We start from the raw sequence: 12,693 nt of genomic DNA, 5'->3' as shown, positions 1-12,693 counted from the left end.
TTTTTCTGTTACTGTTTTCCTGAGTTGGTTTTTCCCCTTCCTCTTAGAGAAGCAGGAGATACTGATGAAGTATGTAATTAGAAAAGTGAGAGGGAGTGCATGTTCCTACTGTGTGCAGGGCACTTCCCCATGGATGCTCCTCTAACCTGACACCTCCACAGTGAGGCCCCATGGCAGCCCAAGTGCTTGGCCGCAGAACCTCCTGTCTGGGTCTGGGTAAGCCACAGAAAACTTGTCCTGTGTGAGGAGAAATAGACCCCAAGTCTAGGACTTGCCAAAGAAACTACTTTCTAATGAAACCATAGGGAGTGGTTCCTGGTTACTTCCTTACTGGGAGAGGATGTGAGTGGCAGCAGTTCCAGATGTAACTCTTAGGAGAGCCTTTAGTGTTAGTTGCCTCGCATGGCTACACACATTCTAGTCATTCATTTCTACACTCAGCTGTCAGACTGGACCCCAAAATGTGCATATGGTAAAAGATCTTAGGGCTCCCTTTGAGGGACAGCCTGTTTGTGAGGGTTTTTTTATTTTATTCCTGGGAAGAACATATATCTTTCTTGGGGGCTTGGACTGTGTTCTCATTTCAGCTCACACGTTTTTAACAAGTGACTTGTGTTGTATACAAGCATGTGAGTCATCATGAGAGAAACATGATAACCCACGGGGCCCTCTCTCCAAGGGTTTTGTATCCTCAGTTCAGGAGGTGAACTTGTCCCTGGAAGGGCAGAGTGAAGTGAGTGGTCTAGTGGACAACTAACTAAAAAGGGAGCTGTGCTCGCAGGCTCTGACCTGAGAGTACCAAAGGGTTCATGGCAGCAGCTGGGGCTGGGCTCAATTGAGACAGTATTTGGAGGTGGGGTGGGGGTGATTCCCATAGAGGGAATAGCAAGAGCTAAGCACAACTGTAGTCAGGATGTGGCTAGAGCATAGGGTAGCAAGGTGAGGGGCCCCATTGGAGGCACTAAAAGTGGGGAACCCTGGCAGGATTCTGAGAAGAAAAAGGACCATGTTTATCTGTTTTGTTTTGTTTTTTGGCAAGAGGGATTTAGAGCGACAAAAAGCTAGAAAGATGAGAAGCATCAACTCGTAGTTGCAGCTCTTCAGTTCATAGACTGCTTCTCATATGTGCCTTGATGAGGGGGGGGGGTGTTCAGGCTGAGCCAGTGACCCCTTGCTCAAGCCAGCAACCTTGGACATTAAGCCAGTGACTTTTGGGCTCAAACCAGTGACCTCGAGGTTTCAGACGGGTCCCAGGTCGATGCTCTATCCACCATGGCACCCCTGGTAAGGCAGACTAGTGACAGTGAAGAGGGCTGGCCTAGTGCTTGTGGAAGAGTCTGTGGGGCCCAAATGGGAGACCTTATGGAGCCCTGTGGTGTCCTGACACCTGGCTAGAGGGAAGAGGACAGCAGTCTCAGTTGGCTCGAGTTCCTGGTGTCTCAGCAGGTGTTAGAGCAGGAATGCAGGAGCCACAGCCCCTGTGGACCTGTCACAAGGTGGAAAGGAGTCAGTGCTGCCGGCTGAGAAGGGTTTAGCATGAGAAGATGCAGGATGTGGAGGCCAGCAGGAGAGCTAGAAGCCCGAGTTCAACCACGTGTCTCAACAGTTTGGTGATGAGAGAACTTTTACAGACTTCTGGTTCCATCTTATTTAAGGGCTATAGAGCTCTATGAGCATGGAGCCTTCAGCATAGGGCTGGCAGCATCCTGTCCTTCCGTCTCTAGCAAAATGGCAGCTAGCCCTGTGAAGGACTACTTCATGGCAATGTTTGGCCTCACCCTGTGGCTCGTCCTCCCTTGCTTTGACTTTACTTTTGGGGTTCTCTCACCTAGACTTCTAGTGCCACTGCTGTAGGTAGAGTTTTCTTCTGGAATAACCTTAGAATGGTGAGTGGGATTTGTTTTAATAAAGGGGAGGATGTTCCATATTCATTCTTTCCTACCTATTAGCCTGTCTGCTTGAATAAGAGTGGTGAGGAAAATTTGCGTGTGTGCGTTTGCACTTAAGCACTCACGTACCACACGTGCACACACACACACAATTTCCAGTATGTCAACAGGCTTTTTGTCTTGCTTTTTACCTTAGGGCCAGGGCATCATGCTTTCTTATGGAACATTTGCTCATCAAATACACTGAACACAATGTGCTTTGTAAAGAAGGTAGACATTAACCCACACTTTCTTTGCCCAACAGGAGAGATGAAACCTGACAAAGCAGAAGCCTGACACATGGCACTTGATGCCCCTTGAGACCAAAGATCCAGGAAGGCTTCATGGAAGAGGACAGAAGTAATTAATATTGGCCTTGAAGAATGGGTAGGCTTTTCAAGAGAGCAAGATGTAATCAGTGGTGTGAAAGCAGAAAAGAGGGACAGATTTTGGGAAACACTGAGTTGTTTTTGTTTATTTTTAATTGGCCAAGTCAATATTTTATTAAAAAACACACACACACGCCTGACCTGTGGTGGCGCAGTGGATAAAGCGTTGACCTGGAATGCTGAGGTCGCCGGTTCAAAACCCTGGGATTACCTGGTCAAGGCACATATGGGAGTTGATGCTTCCTGCTCCTCCCCTCTTCTCTCTCTCTCTCTCTCTCTCTCCTTCTCTCCTCTCTAAAATGAATGAATAAAGTCTTAAAAAAAAAAAAAAAAAAGAAAGAAAAAAACACATACACACACATTTAATGGTCACGAAGGCAGAGCCAGAAAGGAGACTGAGACGTCTTTGGGGACAAGCTGACCACACATGGCTTCTACAGGTAGGTATGCCTCACTTGAAAAAAGGAGGGCATTTTCGAGACCCGATTCCCAAGCTAGATAAATTAGGAGAGGGCTTTGTTTTTATAGGCACAGCAGATGAGGGCAGCTTCTCACCCCTGAGGAATGTGATTTATGCAGGAGTATTCAGAAACCAACTGTGCTAAGTGCAGTCACCAGTCCCTGAAGCAGTTTTAAAAGCAGGAGAGAGAGAGAGACCGGATTTCCCTGGAGGCCGCTTTTCTTTCCCAAATATGGGGGGAACATTCTCCAAGGAAGACCAGATAGAGAGACTGGGAGCAGGTCAGGGACCCAGAAGGAAGGCGAGTGCCCCCTCCTGCACCTAGTACTGGCCTGGGCAGGTCTTTGGCACAGGAACACAGGTTCAGAAGTCTTTCCTAAGATCACTGGCGCATGGATCCTCCTGTCTGCCCGGCCACGCCTCCTGCAGGGCCTCCTCTGGGCCGGGAGGCTGGGGTGTCCTCAGGTGCATCTGTTGACTGGGTCACACAAGAGATCTTGTAGGACAGCCACACGCTCACCAGGCAGAGGAAGGTAGCCACGAAACCGAAGATCGCTGCGGCCACCAGCTCGCTCTGGTTGTAGCTCTCGGAGGCTGCCACAATGGAGGCGATTAGGAGGAGCAGGGTACCGATTAAATAGTGCAGAAGTTCCGACAGGGGCAGCTTATGCAGGTGAGCATGCGGTAGAGGCGGAAGAGGTAGAAGGCGAGGATCATTATCAAGTTGCAAATGGTGACCACTTCAAAGTATCTGAAGGCACTGTGGCCACTCCACGGAGAGCTCCTCACACAGACGAAGGCAGTCAGCAGCGTGACCATCTGCACCACTCTCAGCATGGCCCCTTGGGTGCAGGGGTAGACCTGATCCAGCAGTCCCTCCGAGGGGCTCATCCCCCGCTGTCCCGTGCTGGCCCTGGGTCCTAACGCACTGCCACTGCTGCACGTGGTGCGGACGAGCCCGGCCCCGTGCAACATGGCATGGACCCCGCCTGCCGCCTCTGAGCTGGTGTTTTGAGCAATGGTGATATCCACCAGAGGGGAGTGATTAGGTGGATGGACCCTACCTGTGAGGGCCTGGAATACCAAGGTTATTGTCTGAACACTTAGAGCTGCAAGGTACAGAACTCTTAACAGAGAAATATCTTAAGTGGAATTTATTGGTTCCCATAGCTGACAAGTAACTTGGCTGGATCCAAGGACTCAAACAATGATGTGCAGAAATAATTTCTGTGTCTGCTCTGCTCATGGTCTCAGGAGTCTTCCCAAAGATGGTGAAGATGGTCACCAACAGCCCAGGCTCACACAAACTCTTATTTAAGGACTAGATGAGTCTCTATTTCCCACCTTAAATGAGACCCCTTTCCCTGAACAGTGGCCAAGGATTTGGAGGTCATCTTATGGCCCAAGATGAGGACAACTACATTTGCAGTATTGGAGTCAGAGATGGCGCTGATAGAGGGGGTTGGAGTGCGCAAACCCAAGGGCAAAAACCATCAATTTGAGATCCTTGCGATCATGAACAGATGTGAGCTGCCCCACAGTCTTTCTGTCTGCCCTCCTTACTGTTATAATAGGGTTTGTGGGCACTGGCCAGCTCTGCTTTTTTGTAAAAGTTCTGTGTGTCCCATCTTTGACCAGGGCTGGGCCTTGGAATGATGTTTGCTCACTGTCAAGCAGGCAACCTGGGCCTTGACTACACCGGCCCAGGCCCCCAGATTGGTGTCTTTTCCTTCCCTTCTTCGCTTGCCCCTTCTTGCCCCATTCCAATTAGAAAGAAAAGTTTATTACTTGTGACAGCATAGCACTGGAGTATCACCATTTTTTTTTTACCAGCTCTCTGAGCTCCACTTTCCACAGGGCGATGTGATGGCTTCTGCATACACACTGGCTGGTATCACAGAAAAGGAAGTGAGCTTAGGAAGCCCAAGTCTTTAGTAACGGATGGGCGGTAAACATGTCTCTCTTTGCTCACAGGGAGATGTCATCTCCATCTTCTATGACTATCAGCAAACCTGCCTGTTGCTCCAGAGGCAGACCCTCTCTTCCAAAAATGTTCCCTACACACAAAGGAACAAGGGCAGACGGAGCCCCTTTGTAAGACAAGCAGAACCATGATGGACCCAGGCAGAATTGTCTCCCATCATGGCAATATGTAACTTTCATTTTCAGAAAATTGGATGGTGAACGAGCACTCCTCTTCAATCTCAAGTTTCTTCTACACAAGTTAACTCAATTTCATAAGAACACGAGCTTGTCATTTATTTCTGGGAAGCAATATTACCATTAACCTAGTGACAATACACATTCATGACTACCTCACACCTTTTATAGTCAGGAATAGGGCATGGTGTAAGTGGTTCCCCTGACGAGTCTCACAAGACGGCAACCAGGGTTCTGGCTGAGACTGTGGTCTCTGAGGGTCTACAAGGGAAGGAGTGCTTCCAGTCTCACTCTGGTGTAGGCAGAATTGAGTTTCCTGCAGTTGTAAGACTGGAGGGTCGGATTACCTGCTGGCTGTGGGCTGTGGGCTGGAGGCCGCCCGCAGCTTTGAGAGGCCACAGGTAGGGCCTTGCCCCATGAGGCTCCCCAGCACGGTCACTTGCTACTTCACAGCCCACAAAGGAGAGGGCCGCAACACCAGCAGGACGGGCACTGCATTTTTTGTGAGGGAGTCATGACGTCGCGTCTGCCCATTGTGGTGGACACGTGCTATCCAGCTGTCTCAGATGCGTTCATGGAGGGGGCTCGATGGGATCAGTATAACCAGGGTGGGTGCTTCGGTATCTTAGCAGGAGCTACCATTCGGGTTTCGGTAATATGTGTGTGTGAGGAAGTTGTCTCCAAGGTGTCTGGACTTTGAAGCTTGGGAAAAGTGACTACTAGGTTATTGTTTGGATGATCTGACTCGATCTTTCTCTGTCCTGAAGCTCCCTGGTCCAAATTCCCTGAAAGTTGCCAAGTGGACCAGGGTCCCAGAACTTCTGAGTCCCTTACTGGGCTTTCCCCACAAAAGCCTTCAGCTGGGATCCCAGGTCACACTCCATGGAACCACCAAGGAGAAGGTGTGTTCTCCTGAGATCAGGGACTGCATCTTTGATTCTAGGGGGCAGGAGTCCTACAGCTGGTCAGTGCCGGGTTTGGGCTTTCTCCAGGGCACTCTTCTAACACCTAAAAGAATCGTGTGGCTCTGCCCAGTTAGTTCATTTAGTTAGATTATTACCCCAAAACAACAAGGTTGTAAGTTCGATCCCTGGTCAGGGCTCATATGAAAGCAACCAGAGAATGCACAACTAAGTGGAACAACAAATGAATGCTTCTCTCTCTCTTTTCCTCTCTCTGTCTCTCTAAAAGTAACAGAAAAAAAAAAAAAGAAACAACAGTATGTGGTCCGGGTCCTCATGGACTTCCACCCTCTGCCCTGTTCACAGATGCAGAACCAGCCTCAGTGCAGCCAACTCCAGGCCCCTGGAGCTGCCCAGGGAAGTTCTGCCTTTGGAGGGCAATGAATGGATGAAATCTTGCTGCCTGAGCTCCAGCCCCCAAGAACATCCAGGACGTGTCCTTCCAGATGGCTGTCAGTGTGACTGCAACATCTGGGCAGCTCTAGGTAATTAGTTATAATTTTTAAAAATTATGGTTAAAAACATGTAACATAAAACTAACCATCTTAATCCTATGTTTGTCTACAGTTACTACTATTAAGTACCTCTATATCAGTGGTCCTCAACCCCTGGGTCGTGGACTGGTAGCGGTCCGTGGGCCATTTGGTACTGGTCTGCAGAGAAAGAATAAATAACTTAACATTATTTCCATTTTATTTATATAATATATAAGTCTGAATGATGTTTTATTTTTAAAAAATGACCAGATTCTCTGTTACATATAGGCATCCCCAAACTACGGCCTGCGGGCCGCATGTGGCCACCTAAAACCATTTATACAGCTCCCGCCGCACTTCTGGAAAGGGGCACTTCTTTCACTGGTGGTCAGTGAGAGGAGCACTGTATGTGGCAGCCCCCCAATGGTCTGAGGGACAGTGAACTGGCCCCCTGTGTAAAAAGTTTGGGGACCCCTGAAAGACTCACTCTTGACCGGTGTTTCCCAACGTGGGGCCCACGCCCCACAGGGGGGCAATTCGATAGTTAAGGGGGGCAATTTGAAAATGGACTCGACACGACTTTAACTCTTTCGCCCCGTGCCATTTAAATGCAATGCTAGATATCGGTGCCAAATTTAACAAAAAATGCAATTCTTAAATAATTGTGGTAAATAATTATTAAGTATAATTTCGTTTGACGAGACCAAAATATCAACTGGGTGATTGGCGTCGTCAAGTAAACTTTGTCCTGGATTCACCGCGGAGCGTGCGTCTGCCGCGGGGAACCCCGGACATTTTAAAAACTCGCTAAACAACACAGTTATTCTCACCTAATTGACCCATTGCAACTTCTGTAGTGTTTCGCATCATTCAGTTGGTGTTAATTTGAAATAAGTGTCAGTCAAAACTGTTGTAAAAGCTCGTTGATTTAATAAATATACATACATATATTGTATAGATATAATTGGTAAGTATTTGATTTTATTTTTATCAATATTAAACTCTGTATTAAGTACTTCTTGCATCGGGGCTAGAAAGCACTAATATTTTATAAATATTATTGGGGCTATAATAGTGCATGCACGACAATTTTAATTTTAGAAGCATAACTTTCCAGAAAATTTTGTCAAGTGGAAAAAATATAGATACCTTTTGATTTGCGGTGGTAGTGTAGTAAATGTGTTATATACATTTAAATAAATATGAATTTTTAGTATACGTTTACTCTATGTCACATTGAATATATTTTAACACATATTTTAATATTAGTTTTTAATTGATCTTATTTTTATTTCTTATAGCCCATAGTAAAATGAGTGGTGCAAGCAAGAAAAAAACTCGTCAATATTTGGAGGAATATTTAAAATTTGGGTTCATACCCGCTGTTCACGATGAGTGGATTCCTTTTTGTCTTTTATGCCAGCAATGCTTGACCAACAAATCAATGAAACGAGGTCATCTTGAGGCGCATTTGAAGGCAAAACATAGTGCTCATATTAATTCAGATTTGAGTTACTTTAAAACTTTAAAGAAAAATTTTGAAAAAAGAACAACATTAAAGTCTCTATTTACTGCTCATACTTCAACTAATAATCGTGTTCTTGAGGCTAGTTATCAAATTTCTTTATTCATCGCTAAAACTGGAGAAAATCACACTATAGGAGAGAATTTAATAAAACCATCAATATCAGCATTTCTTAAAACGGTTCTTGAAAAAGATGACAAAGATGTAAAAGCTATGCCACTCAGTGACAATACTGTTAGCAGAATAGACGAAATGAGTGAGGATATTGAAAAACAACTTATTGAAAAGCTGAAAACAAGAAAATTCTCCTTGCAAATAGATGAATCAACTTTGAGAGACAGTGAGGCAGTATTGATAACTTACGTAAGATATATTGATAAAGGACATTTTGCTGAAGAAATATTGTTCTGTAAAAGATTAGAAAGCACCACTACCTCCAAAGATATATATAATAAGCTAAAAAACTACTTAGATGTCAATGATATACCAATGAAAAATATAACATCTTGTGCTGCAGATGGTGCTCCCAATATGATGGGCAAGAAAAATGGCTGCTTAAAATTGATGAAAGATGCAAATCCAGAAATGATTCTTGTGCACTGTGTTATTCATAGGGAAAACTTGTTAGTTAAAAACATCTCGCCTGTTCTGAATGATTACATACAGTAATAAAGTGTGTTAATGCTATTAAAGCTAGTGCCACATGTGAGCGTCTTTTCAAGCTATTTTGTGAAGAACAAAATGAAGACCATGTGAGACTTTTACTTCATACTGAAGTAAGATGGCTATCTAAAGGAAACTGTTTGAAAAGATTTATGGAACTGTTTGATACTCTTAGTGATTTTTTTTAAGCGACAAACCTGAAATGAAGTATCTGTTAACAATAGATGGTAAAGCATTTGTGAGTTATTTAGCCGATATCTTTGAAAAACTAAATATATTAAATAAGCAACTTCAAGGAACAAATAAAACTCTTGTTGATGCAAAAGCAAAGATATTTGGTTTCATTACCAATATTGAGTTATGTCAGAAACATATTAACAATGAAAACTTTAAACAGTTTCATTGGCTCCAAAAATGTGAAGTAACTGATACTGCTTTACTTGTTATTGTCAATCATTTGAATATTCTATCGGCTGATTTAAAAGAAAGATATTCTGATTTAAAACAAATTGATTTCCCAACATGGATGATGCAGCCAATGTTAGTGGATTTGTCTGATATATCAAATATGCAGTATCAAGAAGAACTCGCAGAATTGCAAAATGATGAGTCAGTTAAAGCTTTATTTAATATCAAAGGAGCTATGGCATGGCTTTGTGAGGAAACAGAAATCAAATACCCAAATTCAACCAAATGTGCAAGAAAATTATTGCTACCGTTTCCATCTTCATTTTTAGCTGAATGTGGACTAAGTGCTGTAAATGATTTACTGGTAAAAAAAAGAAATCGGCTGGATATAACACAACGTGGAGACTTGAGTCTAAAGCTAACCAAATTGGAACCTAATATAAAATCTCTGTGCAGCAAACATCAAGCGCAAGGATCACACTAAATTAAAATAATAAATTAATATAGAAAAATCTGTATTAAAATTATTTGGAATTTAAATTTCTGTTTTTCATTATATGTTTTGAAATTTTACTTACTGTGTTTTGTTAACAATTTCATAGTGATTTCTTCCTAGAACCTATCATTTATGTTTATTAAGTGAACAAATCAATTTTTTAATGTTAAAAATTATGTATGTTACATAAGGGGGGGACATAAAAATTTTAGAAAGGTTAAGGTGGAGCATGGCACAAAAAAGTTTGGGAAACACTGCTCTTGACGCTTGTCTCGGTCACGTGATACATTTATCTGTCCCACCCTAAAAGCCGGTCCCTGAAAATATTTTCTGACATTAAACTGGTCCATGGCCCAAAAAAGGTTGGGGACCACTGCTCTATATGGCTGTGCAACCATCCTCACCACCTATCTCTGGAACTCCTTTCATCTTTCGAAACTGAAACACTGGCCTGACCTGTTGTGACGCAGTGGATAAAGTGTCAACCGGGAACGCTGAGGTCGCCAGTTCGAAACCCTGCCCTTGTCTGCTCCTAACCAGGCATCTGGACATATGGGAGTTGATGCTTCCTGCTCTTCCCCCCTTTCTCTCTCTCTCTCTCTGTCTCTCTCTCTCTCCTCTCTAAAATGAATAAATTAAAAACATATATATATATATAATGAATTAATAAAATCTTAAAAAAAAAAGAAACTGAAACACTAACCTCACCACCACCCCATCCTCTGGCAGCCACCCTTCTACTTGACAGATCTGTGAATATGATTAGACCAGGAACGTCATGAAAGTGGGATCATCCATGTTTGTCATTTGTGATGCATTCATTTCCCTTAGCATTGTGTCCTCAAGATGTGTGCTTTTGTCCTGGCATGAGTCAGAGTTCTCTTCCTTTCAAGGCTGAATAAGACTGTGGGAGCAGGCAGTTTTAAGTTGGGGAGGGTGAAGGGGCTGGTAGCTCCCTTCCTTCTGCCCCCTGCTGGCTCCCTGTCTGGAGGCTGAGGCTTTCTCCTACAGGGCAGCAGGTCCCAGCACACAGATAATTGAACCAGGGGCAGACCTCCAGCCTCCCTTGGGAGATCAGGTCCTTGTCCTGGCTCCACAGGCAGCCCTGTGGCTCCCACTCAGCAATGAGGTTCACTAGTTTGGATATTAGGCACATGTATTATTTTAAACAAAAGTTGAATTTCTAGAGTCAAAAGGAGTCATTCAAATACCTCCGCCCAAGGCCTTCCAGGCAGCAGGAACAGCTGTGAAATGGGCCCCGAGAGTCTCCTCCTGGCCTCTGCTTTTCCTGGGCAGTGTCTGCTCCCCTTCTTGGCTTCTAGGCCCTGGGCTGGGCCAGGTTCTGTCCTCAGCTCAGCACGCCTGCCTTCCCCTGGAGGAGGCTTGGGTGACTCTATCACCCCACCCCACCCAGTGAGTCCCATCTCTCTCCAGGAGTTCCCAGGGGTCAGAGAAGTTCTGGTCTCAAACCATGAAAAGGACCCCACAGATCTGTGGTCTGTCCCAGAGCCTTCTGTTGGCAATGCAAGGCCAGGGCAGGAGGGGACATTTGCAAGGCCTTCAATAGGGTTACTCATTCATTTACCCTTTGCATGTTATGGAGTGCTTCCGACCTTTGGCCAGGTGCTAGTCTGCACCCTTTGGGGTTTACAGACACTGTAAGAAGAATTTTTTAAAATTACTTGTAACATAAAGACACAACACTTGTGATATGCCAATTGTTCCCACCATTTTTCAAACACTAATTCTTTAATAGTCTCCATAACCTCAGCGAGGGGATGTTTATTATATTGCTGAATGTTGGACAGGGAACCTGAGGCACATTGCTCTCAAACCTTGTCCTTGTAGCCTGACCAGGCGGTGTCGCAGTGGATAGAGCGTTGGACTGGGATGCGGAAGACCCAGGTTCGAGACCCCGAGGTTACTAGCTTGAGCGCGGGCTCATCTGGTTTGAGCCAAAGCTCACCAGCTTGGACCCAAGGTCACTGGCTTGAGCAAAGGGTTACTCAGTCTGCTGAAGGCCCGCGGTCAAGGCACATATGAGAAAGCAATCAATGAACAACTAAGATGTCACAACAAAAAACTGATGATTGATGCTTCTCATTTCTTTCCGTTCCTGTCTGTCTGTCCCTATCTATCCCTCTCTCTGACTCCTCTCTGTCTCTATAAAATAAAAATAAATAAATAAAAAGAAAAAAAAACCAAAAAAAAACCAAAAAAAAACCCTTGTCCTTGTAAAGTGCAAACACTAACGGCTCACAGTCCTGGCCAGGCATTTGGACATGGTTTGGCACGGTGCCTCTGTGAAGCACGGGCTGTGTTTCAATGCAGATTTGACTCGGGCAGATTTGCTCCCAAGGTCACTCGCCTGGTTTTTGTCATGATGCAGAGTGAATGGAGAGCCTGAGCTCCTGGATACTCCCTTTCCTATGTCACCTCACACAGGGCAGCTCAGAACAAGATGCTGGCTTTCTCAGTTCCATTCCAGACAGACAGACAGACAGACAGACATACAGAATGACTCAGAGAAATGACCTCAGGTGTAGAGAAGGGGAGGGAACTCAAGAATAAGAGTATGACAGAGGCCCTGGCTGGTTATCTCAGTCAATCAGAGTGTCCTCCCAAAATAAAGTTGCAGGTTAGATCCCTGGTTAGGGCACACATGGGAAGCAACCAATGAACACACAACTAAGTGGAACAACTAATGAATGCTTTTCTCTCTCCTGCTCGCTCTCTGTCTCTCTAAAAGCAATCAATAAAAAACAATTTCTTTTTAAAGTATGAGTATAGCCTGACCAGGGAGTGGTGCAGTGTCTAGAGAGTCGGCCTGGGACACTGAGGACCCAGGTTCAAAATCTTGAGGTCGCTGGCTTGAGTGTGGGCTCATTCGGCTTGAGCCTGGGATCACCAGCTTGAGTGTGGGATCATAGGCATTACAGCATGGTCACTGGCTTGAGCCCAAAGGTCACTGGCTTGAAGCCCAAAGTCTCTGGTTTGAGCCCAAGGTTGCTGCTTAAGCAAAGGGTCACTGGCTTGTCTGTAGCCCCCCAGTCAAGGCATGTATGAAGCAATCAATGAACAACTAAGGTGCCACAACTATGAGTTGATACTTCTCATTTCTTTCCCTTCCTGTCTGTCTGTATCTCTGTCTTGCTCGCAAAGTAAAATAAAATAAAATTTTGAATACCACAGAAGTGAGTCTTTGTAATTAAACTTGGACCTGACA

At 44.9% G+C, this 12,693-nt stretch overlaps 1 long non-coding RNA gene and 1 pseudogene across 1 annotated transcript; one reads left to right on the top strand and one right to left on the bottom strand.

Moving 5' to 3' along the window:
* The first annotated feature begins 225 nt into the window (after window positions 1–225).
* Window positions 226–12,660, top strand: LOC136330645 (uncharacterized). The gene is made up of 3 exons (XR_010730352.1): window positions 226–2,315; window positions 6,206–6,384; window positions 7,677–12,660. It is a non-coding gene; the product is annotated as an uncharacterized lncRNA (long non-coding RNA).
* Window positions 2,663–4,186, bottom strand: LOC136328853 (CKLF-like MARVEL transmembrane domain-containing protein 7 pseudogene; annotated as a pseudogene).
* Window positions 12,661–12,693: the final 33 nt, after the last annotated feature.

The sequence above is a fragment of the Saccopteryx bilineata genome, chromosome 3 (genome assembly GCF_036850765.1).
Source record: "Saccopteryx bilineata isolate mSacBil1 chromosome 3, mSacBil1_pri_phased_curated, whole genome shotgun sequence".
Classification (NCBI taxonomy): Eukaryota; Metazoa; Chordata; class Mammalia; order Chiroptera; family Emballonuridae; genus Saccopteryx; species Saccopteryx bilineata.
This window is presented reverse-complemented; position numbering and strand designations above follow the sequence as displayed.